At 50.2% G+C, this 21,380-nt stretch overlaps 1 protein-coding gene across 4 annotated transcripts in view; it reads left to right on the forward strand.

Annotated features, from left to right (window-relative positions):
- LOC119433701 (adhesion G protein-coupled receptor L1-like) overlaps positions 1-21,380 on the forward strand; it is a 300,112-nt gene that overhangs the window by 93,392 nt on the left and 185,340 nt on the right. The window lies entirely within an intron of this gene.

The following is a 21,380-nucleotide window of genomic DNA, read 5'->3' on the forward strand; positions in this document are numbered from 1 at the left end:
CCCGCTCGCTGCTCAACACGCAGCTTTCGAGCCGACTCCTGGGACTGCGCCCCGCTGACGTCCTAGCCAGCGTTTCCGGCGCCCAGCTCCCAGAGCCAAAGATACAGAAAAGATGCTATTTACATATGTACAGGGAAAATCGACCACCGCGTCGGCTGCTGCACTCACTCGCTTCGGGCGTACTCTTAAAAGAAAACTTGCTGCAAATCTCAGCGTCTACACGAGTTCGGCGACACTGGCGCAGCGTTAACTCGCCCTCAAGAAAGCACACACAGATCTAGCTAGCAATCACGCCTTCGGCTGAGGCCTAACGCTGGTCCGGACAAAGCCTTCAGGCTTCCGCGCATCCGAACCGATCGTCGTCCCGTTTTCCAAGAGCTTGCCCCACGTTGGGAACGCCAAAATGTCGGGATATGGGGGGATGCCAACGGCCCTCTGCCTCGACACACCGAGCCCCGCGGTTGGCGCATGCCTGCGCATCAACCGCGGTCCGGTACAAGCTCGAGGAAACAATAGACGACAACCACGTGTACACTCGGAAAGCATTTATTACGACTGCAACTAACACTTCGAGCAGGCCAGCTAGCTATATAGTTGACATCGCTGAGGGTCCCTCGAAGAGAATAATACACTAGGTAAAGAAGGGCTTCCGACTTACCAACTGGAGAATACGGGGGGGCCGCGGCGTTTGCCGCGGCAAGAACGTGGTTGACTAACCACGTGCGGGAATACGGGAGGGGCGGCGGAGACTTCCGCCGTCGCCGCTTGCTGGAGACCAAAGAGACCCGGGCGATATCAGCGGGATCTCACGTGACCCACCCGGTGGCGCTGATAGCGCTTGCAATTCCCGCGCGCCGCCCGCGGAAGGAAAGTTTCCCCTCTCCCAACTCTCCCTGGCACGCATGCGCTTGACGCGACGTTCGCTGCCCGTGCGGCGGTTAGGGGACCCGAGGGTTCCCACAACTGGAAGGTCCCTCGTGACTGGCAGTGAAGCTTGGAATGAGGAGGAGCACTGCGTTGCTCGAACTCTCGCACGAGCATCGTATACCACTCGATTTCATGACGCGAAATTAGACCCGCCCTAATTACGGCGCCCGTGATTGATTTGCAAACTGTTGCTCGCGATTGTCAGTCTCGGCGGTCAGCTCCAACCACGTATACAGTGCTTTCGTGACGAGTCCTGTGAACAGGGGCAGCTACATACGCACAGGATAGAAGCCGTTCGTCTATAGGCGCGGCATTTTGTGGCGACGCCGTGTGCTCTCCGCGGTGTGGCGGTTCCCGTGCGTGTTGTTCACTGGAAGTGCATGGACCACTCGGCTCGCAGTGAAGACTCTTATATCGCCGAAAAGAAACATGTCCTCCCCAGGAATTGGTTAGCGCCGCGTTAACGGAGAAAGATATTACGGCAGGTGCAATGTACTTGCTGAAATCAACATTAAGCGAATATTTCTTAAATCGCTTTAAATAAACGGTGTTCACGGAAGACACGTAGTGCGTGGTGCAGTTGTCTTATTTCCAGCATTTCCCGCGCCCCGGCTTTGTGGAAGAGTCGCCATTATACGCCTATAGTTGACCAAGACACCGATGTATCGTCATCTGCCGCTCGGCTCGCAGTGAAGACTCTTGTCAGCTGCGCCGAACACGGCTGCCGCAGCCGAAAGCGCATACGCCCTATATATAATGCATGCCATTCGGAGGAACGGTGGAAAGCTTCGTTTTTCCTTATTTATTTTTTATTCGGGAAAAGCAATCGAAAGTGGACAGGGAATGCAGAACACATTATATGCGCTTTTACCTTGTCCCTCGTTCTACGTGCATTGATATATATATATATATATATATATATATATATATATATATATATATATATATATATAACCAATACCATGCCGACCAGTTTGCTACTGTTCATATAGCTCTAAAATAATTGACGACTTCGATTTTTATTTTTTCTTTCATTACGTGATGATCCGCACCCTATTAAAACACTCAAAAATATATAAATAAGAAAGTACTCGCAAGCGTCAGAGCGCCCTAAATAATTTACTACAGTACTTGTTTGTACACCATACAGTTTCGTTTTCTTTATCCATGATATGGATGCTTCATGACATAACCACGCACTGCCGGGACTGCGATCGCTTTGTGAGCAACAGTCTCGTACGGTAACCTTACACGCGACGTCAGCGAATTTACCTCTGCGTCACGAAGCAACGCTTATGTCGTAGACGCCAAGGTAGGCATTTCGAGGCGAAATTTGCTTATCAAATTAGAAATGACGAGTGTTTCCCAGCCTTGTTATGTATGAACGTGCGATAAATCAGCACCCTATATATATCGACAGGCTACGCAGATCAAAGCCGCCATCTTTCTGCGACGCGAGCTCTCCGCCGGTGAACGGCCCCCATCTGCAGGGGTCCTCCTCTCGGCTACTGGAATTTCCGGCTGCTCGGAGGAGGAGCGTCCCTCTCCCCGCATGGCGTGCAGCATAACCACGCGCGGTTTGCCGCCGCCGAGCGGGCTTCCTCTCCCAGTCCAATTTACGATCGCACTTCTTAGCGCCATTAGGAAACGCTCTCCGTGCGCGATTCGGACGCAGCAGATGGAAGGACGAATAAAATTTGTTCGAGCCTAGGCTGCACTCGGAAGCGAGGGATCATTAGGAGGACCGGGAGTTATGTGTCTTACTTTCTGTGCATATTCTATGCGTAACCTGAATCGTACGATTCATCCGACACAGATTTACTTGGCCTAAGGCAGGGCATGAATATGATTTACCATGAAACTGCAGCCCTTGAAATGAATCCAGCCTTGAACATCAAAACCGCGTTTTTGATTAATGCTACGCGTCATCTGTGCTTTCAGTAGCTTCTTTGACCACGGTCCTTTTCTGTGAAGACGTTTAACGAGCCTCTCATGCTTGGCGCAATTCACCGCGACGAGGAAGACATGGCTGCCGACGCGACGACCGTCGTTTTTGCGATTCTGTGGACGCACTTTTTTCTGGTGGAATTCCTGCTGGTAATCGCAATAATTAAAGAAAATTGTTTGATTCCATTTCAATGTATGTTTTTCAGTGTATAATGTGTGTAGAGCATGTTGACTGTACATGTATAAACAAATACGCATGTGATCCGATGTAGAGAAGCAGGCGCTATATACTCGATGTTCTGTCGTGTCAACTGTTGCAGACTGTTGCGCCTTTAGTATTTGCCTCCCGCCGGGAATTTTTGCATTCTTCCGGCAAATAAGCGTGTTTGATGTTTGTAGAGACGTAAGGGGTCGAGGGGGGGGGGGGAGAGAGAGAGAGAGAGAGAGCAAGAAAAGATAGATAACCTTAGAAGAAAAAAAAAAAAAACCTTTCGTTTTTTTTTTTTTTTTCGCAGCTAAAAATCGGGGAAACAAGAAAGGTGCCAATAAAGTGAAGCACGCGAAAGAGTTACTTTGCGAGCGTAAGCACCTCCAGTGTATGTTGCCAGTGAAGCAACCTAAACATCGCGGGGGACGAGATCCGACCTTCTACGGATGAAAAACGACATGGAGGACAGTCTTCGTGTGACGCTGTCATTTCCAATGATCCAGAAAAACTGGTTTTGAAAGCCTCGTAAGATGTCCTGCCTAATCTTTGCGTAGGTCGATACACGAAAAGGTTTTCTTAACCTACTGCGAAAGTGCACGCGAGCCAAGGGACTTGCAATTCTGTGCAGTAACTGTATACACGGTATGCTTCCGTTTCTTGGCTTCCAAGCAAGCGTACCATCAATCGGAGCGTTGTGGCACAGAAGCGCATGCGTTGTTCCCCGGCTGCTCCTTTCCCCCCGTTCGGTGCACGTCAAAAGGTGCCGACGCATTACGACGCACTTTTTGCCACGGCGAACGCGCAACATTTTGGCCTACCCTCAGAACAAAATAGCAGCTTTCATGATCGGTAGCTTGAAATCTTGAAGGCTACTATAAGATTCTCCGAGCAAATAAAAGCTTGCATTGGAGACACAATGCTAAAGCGACAGCGGAGCGGATGGGCACCTAGCTAGTCCTGCCTTTTGGGCTAGGCTATAGCACTACCTTATCATACCCGGCATTTCCCGGAATTTATTGATTATTGATAGATTATTGATTGGCTATTGATTGGCTATCGATTGGCTATCGCAAGGTATTGGCCACGTATTTGCGCTAGGCTAAGCACTACCAAGTCATCCCCAGCATTTCCCGGAATTTATTTATTATTGATCGATTATCGATTAGCTATTGATTGGCTATATCGATTGGCTATCGATGACTGATGAAGCTTAAATAGTCCCAACCATCCTTAGCTAGACTTAGCCAGGCTCAGCTTCGCTAGTTCACAGGGGTATGTGCCATTGCGCTTGGATCCTTTCTGCACTACCGCCAGGATCGGCCCACATTTTTTGAGGACGACTAACGGATTAACGGCCGGCGTAAAAAGCTCCGCTGTTAAAAAAAAAAAAAAAAAAAAAGTGCTTTAAAAACAGGACCTTGCCTCGACCCTCGTTTGCAGTTCTTTTCACTTCGGCATGCTAGGACAGCTCAAGGTATTTTTCCAGTGTTACTAAATTTTCGTTTTTCTTGTTTTTCCTGGGTGTTTCAAAAGTTCCGGTAACTTTGTACGAACTACGCGGACTCCAGACACTGCAGTTTTCGGAGAGCACCCGTGAAGTGTGCAGGAGCTTACGAAATGTCGTTGTGCGCATGTGGTACGAGTTATAAAAAAAGGTTACCGAAGATTGGAAACAAGTTGAGAAGTTTGGATACATTGACCAAAATTTCTGCAACGTTGCATAGCCCTGGAGTGACTGTTACGGCTGTTTGTCGTCTCAGTGTAAATAGGTCGATGATGGCCGCCGTACGGTGGTTGGTGAATAACGCACGATTTATGTTCAATTCGCTGACATCTCTCATTTGATTGACAGCTAGCTTTGGCGGGACTCTCCTGATGCAAGTCGCGCTCCAACGTTCAGCGATTCTTGTGCACGGCTGCGCTGGGCGATGCAGCGCGGCTCTCTACGCTGCCGTTGTGACCACAACAATGCTTTGGAGATGGCCGCGCTGTATAACGATCCCCGCGTACCCTCGCTTTAATTCAGCCTTCGCCAGACACCGAGCTCAATTTCCGAGCCGCGACAGCGCCGCGTGTGCAATTCCTTTACGGCGGCCCCCGTCGTTCCAGCCGGCGTTGTCGAAATCGCGCTCGCTCAGCGAGGCCGGCCCCCTCCTCTGGCAAACTCAGCACTTTTCTCCTGTGACCAGTGGCCTCCCTTCTCTTTTCTTTGATCGCCTGGCCGTTTCTCTTCGAGACCAGCGTGGTGGGAGCGGTGCCGCGCACAAGAAAAAAAAAAAAAAAAAAAAGAAACCGTGCGGCACGCCGCGTCGAGCAAGCAGAAGCAGCGCTCTTCATTATGACCCCGCTGTTGTCTTGGTGCGCGGTTCTTCGTTTGCGGTTTGCTGTTGCCGGCCGCACGCTTTTCCAACAGAATTGCGCACGGGGATCGAGGTGTAAAAGAAAGCAAGCGATGCAGCACAGGAATGCGATTAACGGGGAGCTGACAACACCGCGGTGCTGCGACTCGACACGCGCCATTGGAAAGCTGCCGTCAAGCCATGCTCGAAATTCGCATATACCCCGTTTCTACTGCTAAATTAAAAACAGAAAATGGTGCCTGTTATATCGCGCACAAGTATATGGTAAATTTTAAAGCATAATCGACAGCTTCGGTTTTGGTGAGCAAGTCGCATCGCATGGCCCATAGACAAATACGAATTCGTTTACAGTCCCCCATGTGCTCGATTATTCAAACATATTGCCAGGAGCCGTACGGCTGCTATGAATACGTAGATCGGCGGCGGCGATGTATACGGCAAACCGTCGCGGGATCCGCTCATCGATGGTCGGGCCCCAGATCGTGCTTGACGGAGGACCACCAAGTGCGCTTTGAGCAACGCGGCGCAAAGGCGGCGTCGCGCACTTGGCAGCATCGCGACGATGGGCGAAATGCTGCCTCAACCACCAGACTGAAGCGCAGCAGTGAGCCTGTTTACAAATTTTCGGTGTGGCTGCAATAAATGACATTTTTGCGTGAAAATATCTCAATGACGGCATTTTTAAAATCGACTGGCTCCAGAGGTGAACCTGCTTTCTTTTTTTTGCAAGTAAACAAAAAACTTGTTTGCATTTCTTAACATCTGGCCCACTGTGATGAGCAGGTTCTTCTGTCTAATATTTGACGGTTCTATGAGGCGAAGCCTCCCAGAACCCAATCGAGGACAAAGACCCAATTGGGGACAAAGCCGTTTGTCAGGAAACACACACAAACTTTTAATGAAACTAGAAACGAAAATTAACCCATAAAAACAAACACACAAAGATAACATGGAAACACGTAGCTGGAAGGCTAATGTTATGAGGCAAGTTCGGGCAGGCTGCGGGTGTGCGTATGCACTACAGTCTTGACGCGGCGAAGCGGAGACGACGAGAGAAGCGTTGTTGGTCTCACCAAAGGTCGCTGTATCGAACCGGCTACCAGAGTGTGGCAGCTCTGGCTCGGAGGGAGAAGACAGGCGGCTCGGCAGCACGGGCCGACGGTGGTGGCGTTCTGGTCGGGCAGCCGATCGTGGCACTCGGGCTCGTAGCCCATCAGCTCACGTTCTGCCCACGGACGCAGACGCTCACCGGCCTCGGGCAGCAGCAGTTGATTATCGGGCAGAGTGACGATGCCCGGGAAGGCAGGTGGCTTGGCAGCAGGGATTGACGGCGGCGGCGTCCTGGCCGGGCAGCTGGTCGTAGAGCTCGGGCCCGTAGCCCGACAGCTCTCGTCCTGCCCACGGGCGCAGACGCTTGCCGGCCTCGGGCAGCAGTTCTCGAACGGATGGAGTGGCGGCGCCCAGGAACGGGTTGGCAGGAGGCCCCGGCCGGGTGAAGTCCTGGTGGCTCGGGTCCGGAACCCGACGGCCGTCTTCAACTCCCGATCCGGTGGCCGACCTTGTCCTGGTGCCGCTTCTGGAACTCCTCCCCCTACTGCCAGCGCGGCTCCTTTTTCTGCTGCTCTGGTCGACTCGTCGATTTCTCATTGGCTGCTCGAGGCTCCGTGTTCCTTTGTGATTGGATTGAGTTTTTCTTTTGATTTGTTTTTCTTGCGCCGCGTGTTCACGCGCCGGACGGTCTTCGGCGTCGTCGTTTTCGGCGCGGCGCGGTAGAGCGGCGCGCGCTCTCCTTGTCGTCTGCTTCTTGTGTCCAACCACCGCACCGCGTCGCGCACCACACATATCACTGTCTCCTACCGCCGCGCCGTGTCGCGCACTACACATCACACCCACAACGGAATATTGACGCGAAATAAGTGGCGACACTGGCCCCTTGAGGCCCAAGTGCGCACGCGCGCTCTCCGAGGTCCAGCCATAGGCTGACGTGTTTTTTGCCCATCTGTTGCTATTCTAGCTGTACTAGCTGGGTGACAATATTTGTTTCGAAATTATTCGACACCAGTTACTATTCGCTTCGACATCGCTTCTAACCAAAAGACTGATATTCGCATAAGCTTACAGTACTAACAGTAAACAAAGTGTCGGCACTATTGCGAAGCGCTTAAAAACGCGCGCATGGTATGCATGACTGAGCCTTCAAACGAAAAGTGCTCGCGTCTCGTAATGATTACAAAGGACTCAATCACAAGTGCGCGAACGCGCCAGAACATATTTCTCGACTCCCAAGCGCATTACGCAGTCACCTTAATATAGGACGTCGGTTGCCTCTCTCTCTGTTTGCTTAGTAACTAAGTTCAGAGTATACCTTCTTCCAGTTACTTGCGAAACGGCGATAGCAAATTGCTGCGGCCTGAAGACGTACGGACGATTTCCGACGCGATCAAATCGTTCACTAAAGAGCATGCGTCATGAATCGCGCAAGCGAACTAATAACGCACGTGGCGCACAACCTTTAGTCAAACGTCACAATCGACCGGGGCGTTAAGGGTGCGTAAAAGATGCAGCAGTGTGGACCGAGCGAGTGCGCTTGCAGCAAGTTGATAGCGGTTAGAAACGGACACCATGGTGGCCATTCTAAGTCGGAAACTTTCCTGCGCTGTTTTCGTGACGGTCTCATTATTTGTCGCGTGGATACGAGGTGCTTTCCTCATGTCCGTTCGGCACGGAGGCCTGTGTATCTGCTAGCTCGACCGCACCGTCGACACGCTTCCCACTTGCGGTTTGAGAAGAGACGGGTGGGATAGGGGAATTTTTTATTCTCTCGTTCGCGATTTTTTTCTTTTTTTGTGGCGCAGAAGACCCTCGAGCGCCCTGAAATGGTGTGCCGTAGAACTGCAATAAGAGCCGCCTATCAGCTCCCTCGAGTGCCGTCGTCAGTGCTTCACACACCGGGCACCTTGAAGCGGTATACCTTTCCTGGTATAGTTATAGCGTGTCGTGCTGTACACGTCTTTCGTGCTCGTCCACATTGCGCTGCGTCTACCGCTCGTAATATAATCCCAAATTTCCACCTTAGTCGAGTACGTGCACGTACTCGCATCACAAATCGACCCCCAGCGAGCTGACCGGATGAGCCTGTGTCACCTATTTATGCAAGGAAGGCGCATCGGGCGCTGTTCCCGGTGGCACCCTGTCGCCACCGCCTCTCTCTCTCGTCTGTTCGGCCGCCATGGAGGGGTCCGTGTAATATAATGGAATTGTCGAAGCGTGCTGCGACGTATAGTGTGGTCCCCTTTGAATGGCCGCACTGTGGAAACGAAACGCACAATGAATGCCTTTCCACACGTCGCCTAAATGCAGCACTGCGCGTACGTCGTCCAAGTGAATTGCGGGACGATAAAAAAAAAGATAAATAAAGGCCTATATAAGAGGCCGCCTGAAGGAAGTAGCGTCCCAGCCGTGCGGTTTATTTACCCGCCGTAGGTGTGACAGATGTGCGGGTGCAATCGGTGCGCGTTTGTCCGCGCTCGAGGGGAGAGGCGCCTCTCGAGCGCGCGTCACAAAAGCGCTGGGAGCAGCGCATTGAGTGTGCCACACTTGGCTGCTGGCGCCTCGTTTTGCTTTGTCATCGGCGCGCCTTTTCAGCCGCCCTTGGGGTCCTCGATGGCGCCTTGTGCGCCGGCGGAGCCGTTCTCCTCCGCCGCTTGGCCCCGGCAGTTCGGTCCGGAGACTCGGGGTGCTTCTCCGTGCGCGCCACCAACATCATGTGTCACGCTGATGTGGTACGCCCACCTAAGTCAATCCGAGATGTCCCCTCATTGGCCCGTTGGTAAGGCACGTAAGCTGCGCTAAATCCCTCTTGTAACAAATGCTGCACGCCAGGGGCGGTATTCTGTAAGAGTCTACCTAGTGGACCGCTGATTCGCTGCTGCTTGACGTGCAGGAAGGTGCCAGCCAGTCTCCTTCCTGCACGTCAAGCAGCAGTGAATCAGCGGTCGCCGAAATGGACAGTCCACTAGGTAGACTCTTACAGAATACCGCCCCAGACTTCTTTTGGTAGGTACCAAGTGGTTCGTTCGTCGTGCCTAAGCTATATACGTTTAACAATAACAAAAGCGCAGAAGTGTTCTGGCTGTGGTAGAACGCGCTCCGAGTTCGACGCACGTAGTGTTGAATTCCTTGTAAAATTATGTTATGCACAACCGTCGTCGAGCTGTTGGAATTCACTTTGTCCCAGTTCGTTGTTAGCGTGTCAGAAAAGTTGCTATTCAGTCAATCAGCGACACTTACGTTTATCTGGACCCAAGACAGCCTTTATCTAAGATATGGCGTGTAGTAAGAAGTCTGCAGACGAGTCCACAACAAAGCCACCCATTCCGTGCCGTGGCTCTATGTCAAGGCCGGAGCGAATTGGAGGTGGCCAATGACTACTCTAAACTTGTGGTGGCTACCTCTAATACCGAAATTAAAGCTCTTACCACCATAGCGCCCCCATCGATGGGGGCGCTATGGTGGTAAGAGCTGATCACCTGATGAGCGTCTCGAGGTGCCTTTTAAGATGCAAGAACTTTACGCTGCAATTTCAGTCTCCCGGCGCTCATCGGCTCCAGGTCCAAGCGAAATCACGTACGCTGTCATCTTGGCACAGAAGCACGACAAATCCTGTTGTCCTATTATAACATCTCGTGGGAATCAGGAAATGTTCCTGCCAATTGGAAATGCAGCCGCATTATTGCACTGCTCAAACCAGGGAAGTGCCCTAATGAACTTTCATCCTACAGGCCGATCGCCTTAGCCAGCTGCGTCGGCAAAGTAATGGAAAGGATGGTACTGTCTAGATTAGAGTGGTTCTTAGCAATAACTGCTTTCCCCAATTTATGCATGGGTTCAGAAGAGGCCGATCTGCCATTGACGGTGTGGTCAACTTGATCTCTGATGTTGAACAAGAAAGAAGTCGACGCAGATTAGTCGGGGCAGTATTCCTTGACATTAAGGGCACCTATGACAACGTTCTGCATTACAGCGATCCTTGATGCGCTTGACGATTTAGGCATTGGTGGCCGACTATATAATTGGATCGTTAGTTATCTCAATGGCCGTACCGTATATATGTCGACAAGCGATGGAGACACCGGTCACTATAATATTCACCGCGGTGTTCCCCAAGTTCTCAGTCCGACTCTCTTCAATATGACATTGATTGAGCTTCCCAACACAGTAAAGATTAGCGCAGTATGCCGACGACATATGCATATGGGCATCTGGAGCTACGCGTCCGCAACTGCGTGCGCGTTTGCAACGTGCAGTGACTATTGCAGCCACGTACTTACGACGTCAAGGCCTCACACTTTCAACTGAAAAATGTGCAGCGCTTGCCTTCACGCGCAAACAAAGGACTAAATATCTTATAGTCGTTAAAGGAACATCGATACCTTACGTAACGCACCACAAGTTCCTTGGTGTAACCATCGACCGTGAACTATCCTGGTCAAGGCACGTCACTGCACTGAAGTCAAAACTGAAGAGTTTTGTGCTTCGGGTGGTGGCAGGAGCAAGATGGGGCCCGTCGGAATCGTCTCTTCTTCAATTGTACCAAGCCCTGTTCGTAGGCTATACAGCATGCCGGTGCTCTCGAACATGAGACCCAGCTGTGTGCGGACGTTAGAGAGCATACAACCTCAAGGATTGCGCACGTGCTTGGGTCTACCACGCTGCACCTCAACGAATGGAACCATTGCGGAAGCTCGGGCTTGTCCCATCAACGTATATATGCTCTGCGAACCTCTTCGAGTGCACCTACGCTTGTTGACCCGGCATAGGCAACATCCCCTATCAGCACTCCCTGCCACACACCCAAACTGCATTTTTTCAAGAACGATATTGCGTCATGAGAACATTCTGCCGTTTAGATTCTCTTCCCCATGCATTCCTAGTGCGTGGGTCCTGCCTACACCGCTTGTTAAACTTCAAATCCCTGGGATTACGAGGAAGTCCTGTGTTTCATCCATTGGCCTTAAGCACCTTACCCTATCGCACATTTTTACAGCATACAGTGGTACTTCTCACGTGTATAGAGATGGCTCTGTTACCCCATGTGCCTCCGCCGCAGCCTTTGTCATCCCGCAAATGTCCATCGCTCGATGCTTTAAATTAGACCACAAGTCCACGTCAACTGCTGCAGAACTTGTTGCTATCCGCGAAGCAATACGATTCCTTGCAAGAGAGCCTCCTCGCATATGGACTTTATTTTGCGACGCCAAACCCGCTCTTCAAGCCATTGAGTGCGTTATGAGACAAGGCCCTTATTATATTTTCGCTCTAGAAATCGCAGAGCTTCTCGACATTGCGACCAAATGCGGCCACCACGTCACCTTTCAGTGGATACCTGCACACTGTGGCGTGATAGGAAATGAACAAGCAGACGCTGAAGCTGAAATAGCTGTAAATAATGCGCCAGAAGTAAGCATCGCGTTCTCACGAACAGACCGAATGCCCTGCTTCGGTGCGTTATGCGGAACTCTACACTTGAGTACTGCACCAATCCTGATCGACGACACAAGCGACTGCACAAATGGGACCCAGAAATGAAGTTCCGCATGCCTCATGAAGTGAAGAGGAGCATAACAAGTCTGCTACGCCGGATTCGTCTTGGTGTTGCACTCACGAGGCGTTATACATCGGCTGCAGTGACACTGGTCCCAACTGCGATCACTGCCCAGTGCCAGAAACACTTGAGCACATATTTTGCTCATGCCCAGCGTACGCGCGAGAGCGACAGAGCCTCATTTCTACTATTCAGCGAGTGACTCCACTGTCTGACGAGATTGTCTTAGGTCCTTGGCCTGATGCCAACAGCGCAGCTGTGGTCATCGAAGCGACTTCCTTCAATCCACTGGACTCCATGCATGGCTCTAGTATGACCTCAACGGGATGGACCTGTACATACGCACCTCCTAATCTTATCATTCATCGCTCTTTTTATCCCCTTCCCCAGTGTAGAGTAGCAGGCCAGAGCAAACTAACGCTCAAGCCGACCTCTCTGCCTTTCTTCAAATAAACCTCTCTCTCTCTCTCTTACGTTTATCTTTTGGCAACGTACACGTCGCGGTGCATTCTGCTGCATTTTATTGCGATAGCAATTATATGGACACTCAAAAGCAGATTTCTGCCGTCGGCGTCGCCGTCGCCGTCGCCGTCGCCGTCGCCGTGAGGTTCCGTATGACGTCATTTGGAGAAGAAATCGTCGCCGCGCGCCGAACGCTGTATGTGCGAGTGAAAGGGCGCGAGGGGCGCCTCTTTCACGGGGAGTGAACGCACGGCGGAGAACAAACGCGCGTTCTGCGCCGTGCTCGCTTAAGGGCTGCAGAAGTAGGCGTCTCTGTTCTCCTTCACAATCACCATGTATGTAGAGCAAACGCGCCTTCTTCAGACGAGCGAGAGGCCGTGGGGGAGGGGGAGGGAAGGGAGGCGACGTTTAGCTGCGGAACGCAGTGCCTATTTATATCAGAGGCTCCGGCAACAGTCACCAACGCCGCACGCATTTTGAGCGAACGCGGGCAAAACGCCGTTGGCGTCGACAACAGTTCTGCGTGTTGCCGATGCTGCTGCATGTCCAAGTTTATACAGGTGATAAAGCTAATATCATTACTCCGTATAGCTCTCTACAAGTTTGCTATCGCAATTGATGCTTCGCCTTTCAGGTGAAACTGCGACAACTTTTTTTCCACTTCGCTCTCCGAATAGTAACCCCCCAAATTTTGGTTGGTCCACCCCATATTTAGGTTGACCCACCCTTATATTAACCCCCTAAATTTAGGTTGACCCACCCTTATATTGTCACGAGCCATGTCTGTCACGTAGAGCAGCTGGCTCTTGGAAGACGCGACCGTCGGGGCTGGCTCGAGCAGAGAGGGAGCGCGCGGTCTTCTTTCTTCTCTTGGGCTCGACCCACTCTTGCCCTCGACCCACTACCTACAGGTGGCAATATCCCCCCTTCCGAACAAAAGCATCGCCTCGATGCTAAAAAAAAATAGGCGTAGAAGACAAAGAAGAGGAAGGCAGGCAAAGCGAAAGTACACAAAAAAAAATGTAGCCGTCACGCCGGCACAGTCAATGAACGAAGAAGCAAGCTCCCAAAGATAAATGAAAAGTAGAAACAAAGAAGGGAATGAGAGAAAAAAAATGAAAAAAAAAAAAATTACGGACGCGCAATGTACGGCTTCATGCGCACAACATGAACTATGTCTGAGGTCGGTTGTCTTTGTGTCCTACTCCGTGTCTGCGATGTTGTGTCCGGAACAACTTCGTAGTTTACGTCACTGACGCGGCGGAGCACTTTATACGGACCGAAATGCCGGCTCAGAAGCTTTTCACAGAGGCCACGACCCCCTAAATTCACGCTGACCCACCCCCATATTTAGATTATCCCAAATGTAGGTTAACCCACTCCCAAATTTAAGTTGGCTCTCCCCAACCCTCATGTATGTTCTATGGTGTATGCCTATGGGAAAGGTGTCACGCTTTTTGCTTTACAGACACGATTTTGCTACCAAAATTGTCGGTCTACTCGACAAAGAATGCTACGCATTAAAACTGTAACAGTGCCTCTGTCGCCCTCCGCTGCGATATGGCTCTTGAGGTCGGCATTTTAAAATGGTTTTCTCTGAAAATGGTATTTGATCAAAGCGCGGTAGGTTGACTGCGAGCGATTCTTTCTGTATGCTGTAGCTAGGACAACATTGCAATGGTATAAAAACAGAGGTAAAATCAATTTACGCGCTTTTAAAAGTGCTATCAGTTCTTAAGGTAATGAACTGTAATGCTTCCGCCTCATTTGCTCACACCAATAAATATGCTAATTAGCGAACGGACAGCGATGGCTACTCCACCGTCTAGTGTTCGCCATGCTGAAAGAACGAATAGCGAAGAAGGCGTAATCACGTGGGTTAAATCGTTCTTTTAAAGACGATAGTCTTTCTTGGGGAGCTTAAACGCTGAAAATTTGGTCTGTCTGTCTGTCTGTCTGTCTGTCACCCGATTCAGCCACCCGGCCAAAATTGGACCACTTGCTTACCGCCCACACTACTTAAACTGGTACGGCTGTTCATACTTGTGAACGTTATCGATCACAAAGTAAATATTACGCATATCTGAGGCGCAACATCACTAGGTAAGTATTAGGAGGTGTGTTCCTTTAATAGAAAATACATAGATACGTAACTCTAAAGACCCTAGTTTCTTAAGCTGCGCTGAAAACGCCATGCTATGCGCGTTTTATTTGCAGCCCGTCGCTGCAGCCTCACGTGCAAGCTCGCGCGAGCAAACGCCGCTGGCGCGCAGCGAAGCATATAGACCGCTGCATAGACGGAACGCACGGAGTAATACATTTTAATGGTCGTACTTCTTGCGCAGCTTTTACAGCGTTGCACCTGGCTGATGTATGAAACGGAGTATAGGATGGCAAATTTAGCAGTACAGAGTTTGGAGGCACATAACCGTAATCCGTAGCGTTCATTTAATTAGGAATACATATTGTACTGGTTTTTGCGTTAGTAAATGAAAAATCAATGCGTTAGAAATGGCGTCGAATGCGTTAGAAATGGTGTAGAAAACGCTACGCGTTAAAAGAAGCCGACTGAAGCCGCGGCTCTGCAGCCGGCTTTAAGTCAACGGTAATAAAAGGTCCCAACAGATGGCGCGAGAGCAGGGCGAACGCGGTAAATTTGAATTGAATTCAGCAAAATCTCCATTGCATCCATCATGGGAGGAGTGAGAGGGGAGGGGAAGAGCGTGAGGGGTGGGAGGGTGGACAAGAGAGGGTGTTACTTATCAGGGGTGGCAGAAGACTATCGTCTTTCGATGTCATTTGCAGCGAAGCAAGCAGATATGCGGCCAACTTTTTTCTTGTTTAGACCTGTTTCCATAAAGAAAAAAAGTCACTCTATAGCCATGCTCTGACTGGCATGACTTGCCCGTGTTCAGCTGTATCGTTTTTAAACATTACGGTTACATAAGCTGCAGTTGCCGGGAAGCGTGAGAAGCAGTCAGGGATCTTTGGATGCTGTCGCGTTCCACTAAGACGAAGCTTTAGGTCGGGGCCTCCTATCCAAATACATGGGAAAGGAGAAATAGTTTTCTCGGGAATCACTGCAGCAAATTTGATGAGGTTTGTTGCATTTAAGAGAAAACGTTAAAATGGTGTGACTGTTGGTTGCAAATGTTTGATTTAGGTCGTCAACTTTTTATTAAACATCGACAAAAATCGCATATTTTCTCTGTAACTCAGCAATGAAAAATGATAATACAATTATGTGAGTTGCACCTTATAGTAAATCTAAAGTGGACAAAATTGATATATTATACATGGCTCTCAAATGGATCACTAATCTGTGAGTAGAACCTTTGCAAACCCCTTGTAAACAATTTGACAAATTCACGTAAGATATAAATTGACATATCAAATTTGCCCGCTTTGGATTTTCTAATTAATGCAGTTTACAGAACTGTGATATCTTTTCTAGTTGCAGAGCTACAAACTTTTTAAACTTAACAGTTTTCGAAAACTCAATTAAAAAAAGTTAAGGTAGTAAATCGAAATTCCGATTCCAACAGTCACTAGAATTTAACTTTCTCTCTCAAATGCAACAAATTTCATTAAAATCGGTCCAGTGGTTATCTCAGAAAAGTGTTTCTGCGTGTTACATGTATTTGAATAGGCGGCATCGGAGTTGGGACCGAGCTTCCTCTTAAGCGTTGTACAAGTTTTTTCTAGCTTCTCTGCACTACGCCATTCCCGATCGTTTTTACGCTTGGGAGGTGGCGTCCCCGTCTTCTTTTTAAGCTTCAATGTTATACTCCGTATGCAATAGCAGGTACAGTGTCCCAACTATCATGCACCAAGATTAAAAAATATGCACGTAGGTGGGCAGAACCAAGGTAATGTCGACGGCTGGACGTTTGCATGGATTATTTTTTGCATTCCGCCTAATTACAGAATTAGCCTTAATTAATTAAACTTTCCAAGTATTTTAATTAGATGAAAAGTGTCAACGAGAAAATTGTAGAGCAACATGAGAAACTCCCGCTACAGCTTTCTGTTGTTCAATACGGACTATATCAGTGTTTTTCCGAGCGTGAAAGAAGCCCGCGAATGCATGCAAAATTGCCGCGCGACTGACGGCTCGAGGCACTTTGCGTGTGTTCGCGGGCTTCTTTCACGCTCGGAAAGACACTTCTATGCAGCACGTATTGTGCAACATAAAGCTGTATCGGGAGTTTCTCATGTTGCTCTACAATTTTCTCGTTGACACTTTTCATCTAATTAAAATATTTGGAAAGTTGATTAATTAATTAAAACTAATTCGGTAATTAGGCGGAATGCAAAAATAATCTGAATATCTCCGAGCGACGGCAAACAATATTACCTTGGTTCTTTCCAGGCTACGTGCATATTTTTAAATCTAGGGTGGGATCGGTCGGAAAATGCACAAAGGATCAGTGTCGCTGACGAAGTGCCACCTCACGAACTGTGGCCTGATGTGTGCCACCACAAAGACGTTCCTGGTCGGCCATTTGTCTACGTCACTAGATTTCACTCGTTTGCTATACTCTGTCGAGCTTCCTCATTCACTGCTATGTATATAGTAAATGACGGGCTTCCCAAGAGCATATCTTGGCTGTACGAGAGACGCCGCGTAGTTCTTTGTTTTGCCAGCCGTGGATGCACAGCGCATGACGTAGGTTTATGGTATCTTCGACTGGTCGCCTCGGAGCGCTCTAGAGCGCTCTCGCGAGCGGCGTTGTCTTCGGCTGGTTGAAAGAGGGTACGCGCCTTGCGTTCGGCTGGTTCATTTCGATCGCTCTCCTCCCGCGTCGAGCCCTCCGAGACGCTCCGAGCCCTGTCGTCGGAGCAGTCGCCAAGATGAGCGTTTCCAGCAACGTCATCACAGCACAGAGTTCTTGGCGACGGTACACCGTAGCCTAGGCAACCTAGGCCACAGCATGCTGGCGTCTCAACGAACGGTCGTCCCACCGGCGCATCCGCCGGTTTATCTTTGGATAGGCGAAACACCAGACGATAGCAATAGTCACGTGGTTTCGCATCTGCCATTTCCTCCTCCGAGAGCGAGTCACACGTTCGGCTTGCGCGCTTGTCCTCTACCTTTGAGTTCGGGGAGCGCCGGATCTGCATCACTCTGCTTCGGGGGATGGATGCGACCAGTCGAAGATACCATTAGAAGCCGCCGGGAATCTCCCCCCTGCGCTCAGTTGCTTTCGTGCGGTCATGTCCGCCTTCGCTTCGTTAGCAGCCGGTTCGATCTGCACGCCTGGATTACGGCGGCGGGGTTGCACGACACGCTGCTCTCTCCGGCTGTGTGCTCCGATAGAGTCTCGGCTCCTATCGACCAGTGGTGCTTTGTCTCTTGTGGCTGCCCCGGCGGAGACATTTGTCAAGTCTCCACCTCTGCGAAAAAGTTTAGGCCGAGGCTGGTTTGGGCGGCCATTGCTGGCGGCTCCCAGCTTGTCACGCGGTGGGGGGCGGAAATAAAGCGCACCAGCTGAAACAGGAGCTCGTGTATATTTGGCATCAAATACCGTGTTGCGTCGCTCGCCTAATTCGTTTATGCGCAGAATGCACACCCGAGGTTGCGAACGCAGGGAGCGCACTCTGACTGAAAGGAACTGGACCGGCATTTAAGCGGCAATATTCTTGATGCACTCGAGACGCACCTCAAATAAAGGTTCTCTCGCTTGATTTTTCTTTATATCTCGTCGCCCAGAAGGACATGCAGCAGTGCAATGTTCCGGTTCCAAAGCATTTTGCAACACATTTAAAGTACCGCGGGTGAGGTGAATCGTGACAGTGCACGCCCCGCCGGAAAAGCAGCAGCGCCCGAGAAGGGGATCCGGGGCCAACTCAGCGGAAGTCTTGGCTGTTGAAGCTCGCGATTAATGGACTGGCCGGCCGTGGGCTTTCCGCGCGCCGCATTTTAGGCGCCTGTTTGTAACCGCGGTGGCCGTGTGCTGCGTCATTTTAGGGGCGAAGCTCCTTATAGCGGCACCCGTTCGTCCCCGTCGTCGTAGTAGTAGTGTGTAACCAGTCTGAGAAAAATTAGAAAAAAAATTGCCGCGTATCTGCGTGCTTCGCTGCAAATGTCGTCGAAAGACGATAGTCTTCTGCCGGCCTGTACTACATGAGTGCTGGTCTGATCCGCGGCCACCCGTGATGCTGTTCTCGTACCATTTCCGTCCTGGCATGAAGGTTTGTTTGAACAGATTTCATTTTACCGTATTATTTCATCAAGCGGCCATTTATGTTTTGCCCTGCCTCAGACAGCGCTTCCTTTATGTTGAATCGGCCGCATCTGGCTGGCATTGATAAAATTGAGGAGGCGCTGCGTGAGACATGGACGCCGTCTGGCAATACATCGGGAAGCATGAGCTTGTGCAGAGGGTTTCCTTCCTCCATGGCAGAGGGTGCTCGTCGGCGCGCAGTCGGGGAACGTCGTTCGTCGGCGCGCATAGCATGGCATTTTCAGCGCAGCTTAAGAAACTAGGGTCTTTAGAGTTACGTATCTATGTATTTTCTATTAAAGGAACACACCTCCTAATACTTACCTAGTGATGTTGCGCCTCAGATATGCGTAATATTTACTTTGTGATCGATAACGTTCACAAGTATGAACAGCCGTACCAGTTTAAGTAGTGTGGGCAGTAAGCAAGTGGTCCAACTTTGCCCGGGTGGCTGAATCGGGTGACAGACAGACAGACAGACAGACCAAATTTTCAGCGTTTAAGTTCCCCAAGAAAGACTATCGTCTTTAAAAATTCCGAAGTTGTGTCCGTAGCGCGGAATCGAACCAGGGACCCCTCGCTTCCGAGCGCGCGGCGTTAGCCCACTACGCGACGAAGCGGACATGGACACACGCACCACGATGGCAATAAATACCCAACATTAACGAAAGGCCGCGTTTCTAGCGCGTTTCTAACGCGTTTGTGCTAGCGCGTTACAGGCCCGTGTAAGAAGCTGGTGTAAGACGCTGTGGCCTCTCCGCCTTACCTTCAATGCGTTTCGAACGCGCTGCCCAAAGCGGTGGCAAGTCAAGTTCAAGTCGAGGAGCGTTTATGAATACGGGGGGTATACTCTCTCAGCAGTCATGTGATGGCGTCGGCAAACGCGGTGCACGTTCCGGCATGTGTAAATGGCTGCGTAAGACGCTGTGGCCGCTCCCCCTTACTAGAGAGTACTGCACGTTTCTAACGCGTTTGTGCTAGCGTCCCCTTAAGCGGGAGATCCGATGATTCCCTCCGGAGCTTCGCCCACTCATCATCATTCACCCCGTGGATATGCTGTGATTTTTTTATTCTCGGTGCTCGATCGAGTTTCTTGCTGCGCGAGCTGCGTGTGCTGCAAACATTTCGTCACTTCCTTATTCGCTTTATTCTTTATTCGGCACTGATGCTGCTGTTTCGCGGTGACTGCGATCCGGCCGGTGTTATGCGAGGTCTCCTTTTTCATTATTATTATTCTATGATACTTAGAAGTCGCCTTTAATTGGCAGCGGCTACTCCTGTTCACATAGAGATATGAAAAAAGAAGAAAATTAACCTAGCACATTAAAATTAAGTCAACTCCGAGTCCAAATAACACAAAGTCCAGTCACATAGGTGCCTTAAAGTAAACACAAAGTCCGCGGTCACGTCACTACACTAAAATCAGGGCACACAGGAACTAAAATCGTATTTACCTTATGGAGCAGTTCTCGAGTGTCGTGCGAACGCCCAACCTGCGTGGTTAAAATTTAATTAAACTATGGGGCTCTATGTGCCAGAACGACGATCTGAATATGAGGCGTGCCGTAGGGGGACTCCGGAATAATTTTGACCACGTGGGGTTCTTTGACGTGCACCTAAATCTAAGTACACGGGTGTTTTTCGCCCCCATCGAAATGCGGCCGTCGTGGCCAGGATTCGATCCCGCGACCTCGTGCCTAACACCATAGGCACTAAGCAACCACGGCGGGTAACCTGCGTGGTTCTCGCAGATCGAGAGGGGAAACCGCAGCGATATATGTGCGCCAGCGGTTCCGCCTTATTCTTCAACCGTTGAATGACAGTCTTAACCTTACTGCAAGTGCTTGGATGGCGTAGCACAGCTCACTGTCCGGAGATAAGGGCACATTCACGTAACACCGCCATAACCTCTCTGGCTCGGCGGGCCTTGGCGGAGCAAGCGCTCTTCTTCACTGGTGCTGGCCATAAATAAGGTTCCACCCTCCTTGTGTTCTGATGCCAACCGTGTATGGGCTATAGACACTGTGGCCTCTCCCTTCAATAAATAAAACTACGACAAGTAAAAATAATTGCTCGATGCTTTGTTCCATCGTTGAGCGTTTTACTTGAATCTATTCCAAAACATGTGCGGTTTGCTTGAAAACGCGCCGTCAGTCATGGTTCTTCCGCTAAATTTGTCGCTTATATACTATACGGAGCCGAGTGGAACCTGCCCGAGGGTGCAAGCCGTGGTGTATTCGTGAAACACCAAACAGAGGATTGTGGCGCCATGACAGATGACACTGTCAGAAAGTCGGGCTTCCTCCTCTCATTTTCATCGTCCGGGCCCTGACTATGTTCCGTTATCTCGGCGAACTTTATCCATTTTTTTCTTTTCCCAGCGTCCACTGCTTCTGCAAATTCGTTGCCGATGTTGGGGCTAAATATTGGAAAAATGAATTTACGCGGATAGACTTTAAAAGCAGACCGCTTTGCTTTCTCGGTGGTTTATGCCTTGTGGGTGGTAAACTTCACTCGGCGGGGAGGTTGAGCGAAGCGTTCAGCAACTTCGGACACGTTGATGGCGACGTCTCTGTGGGCGTATAGAAGCGCCAGCATAACCATGCGTTCCTCATTGTAAAGCGCAAGTGGTTTTTTTAGTAATC

Source organism: Dermacentor silvarum, chromosome 11 (genome assembly GCF_013339745.2).
Source record: "Dermacentor silvarum isolate Dsil-2018 chromosome 11, BIME_Dsil_1.4, whole genome shotgun sequence".
In the NCBI taxonomy this organism is placed as follows: Eukaryota; Metazoa; Arthropoda; class Arachnida; order Ixodida; family Ixodidae; genus Dermacentor; species Dermacentor silvarum.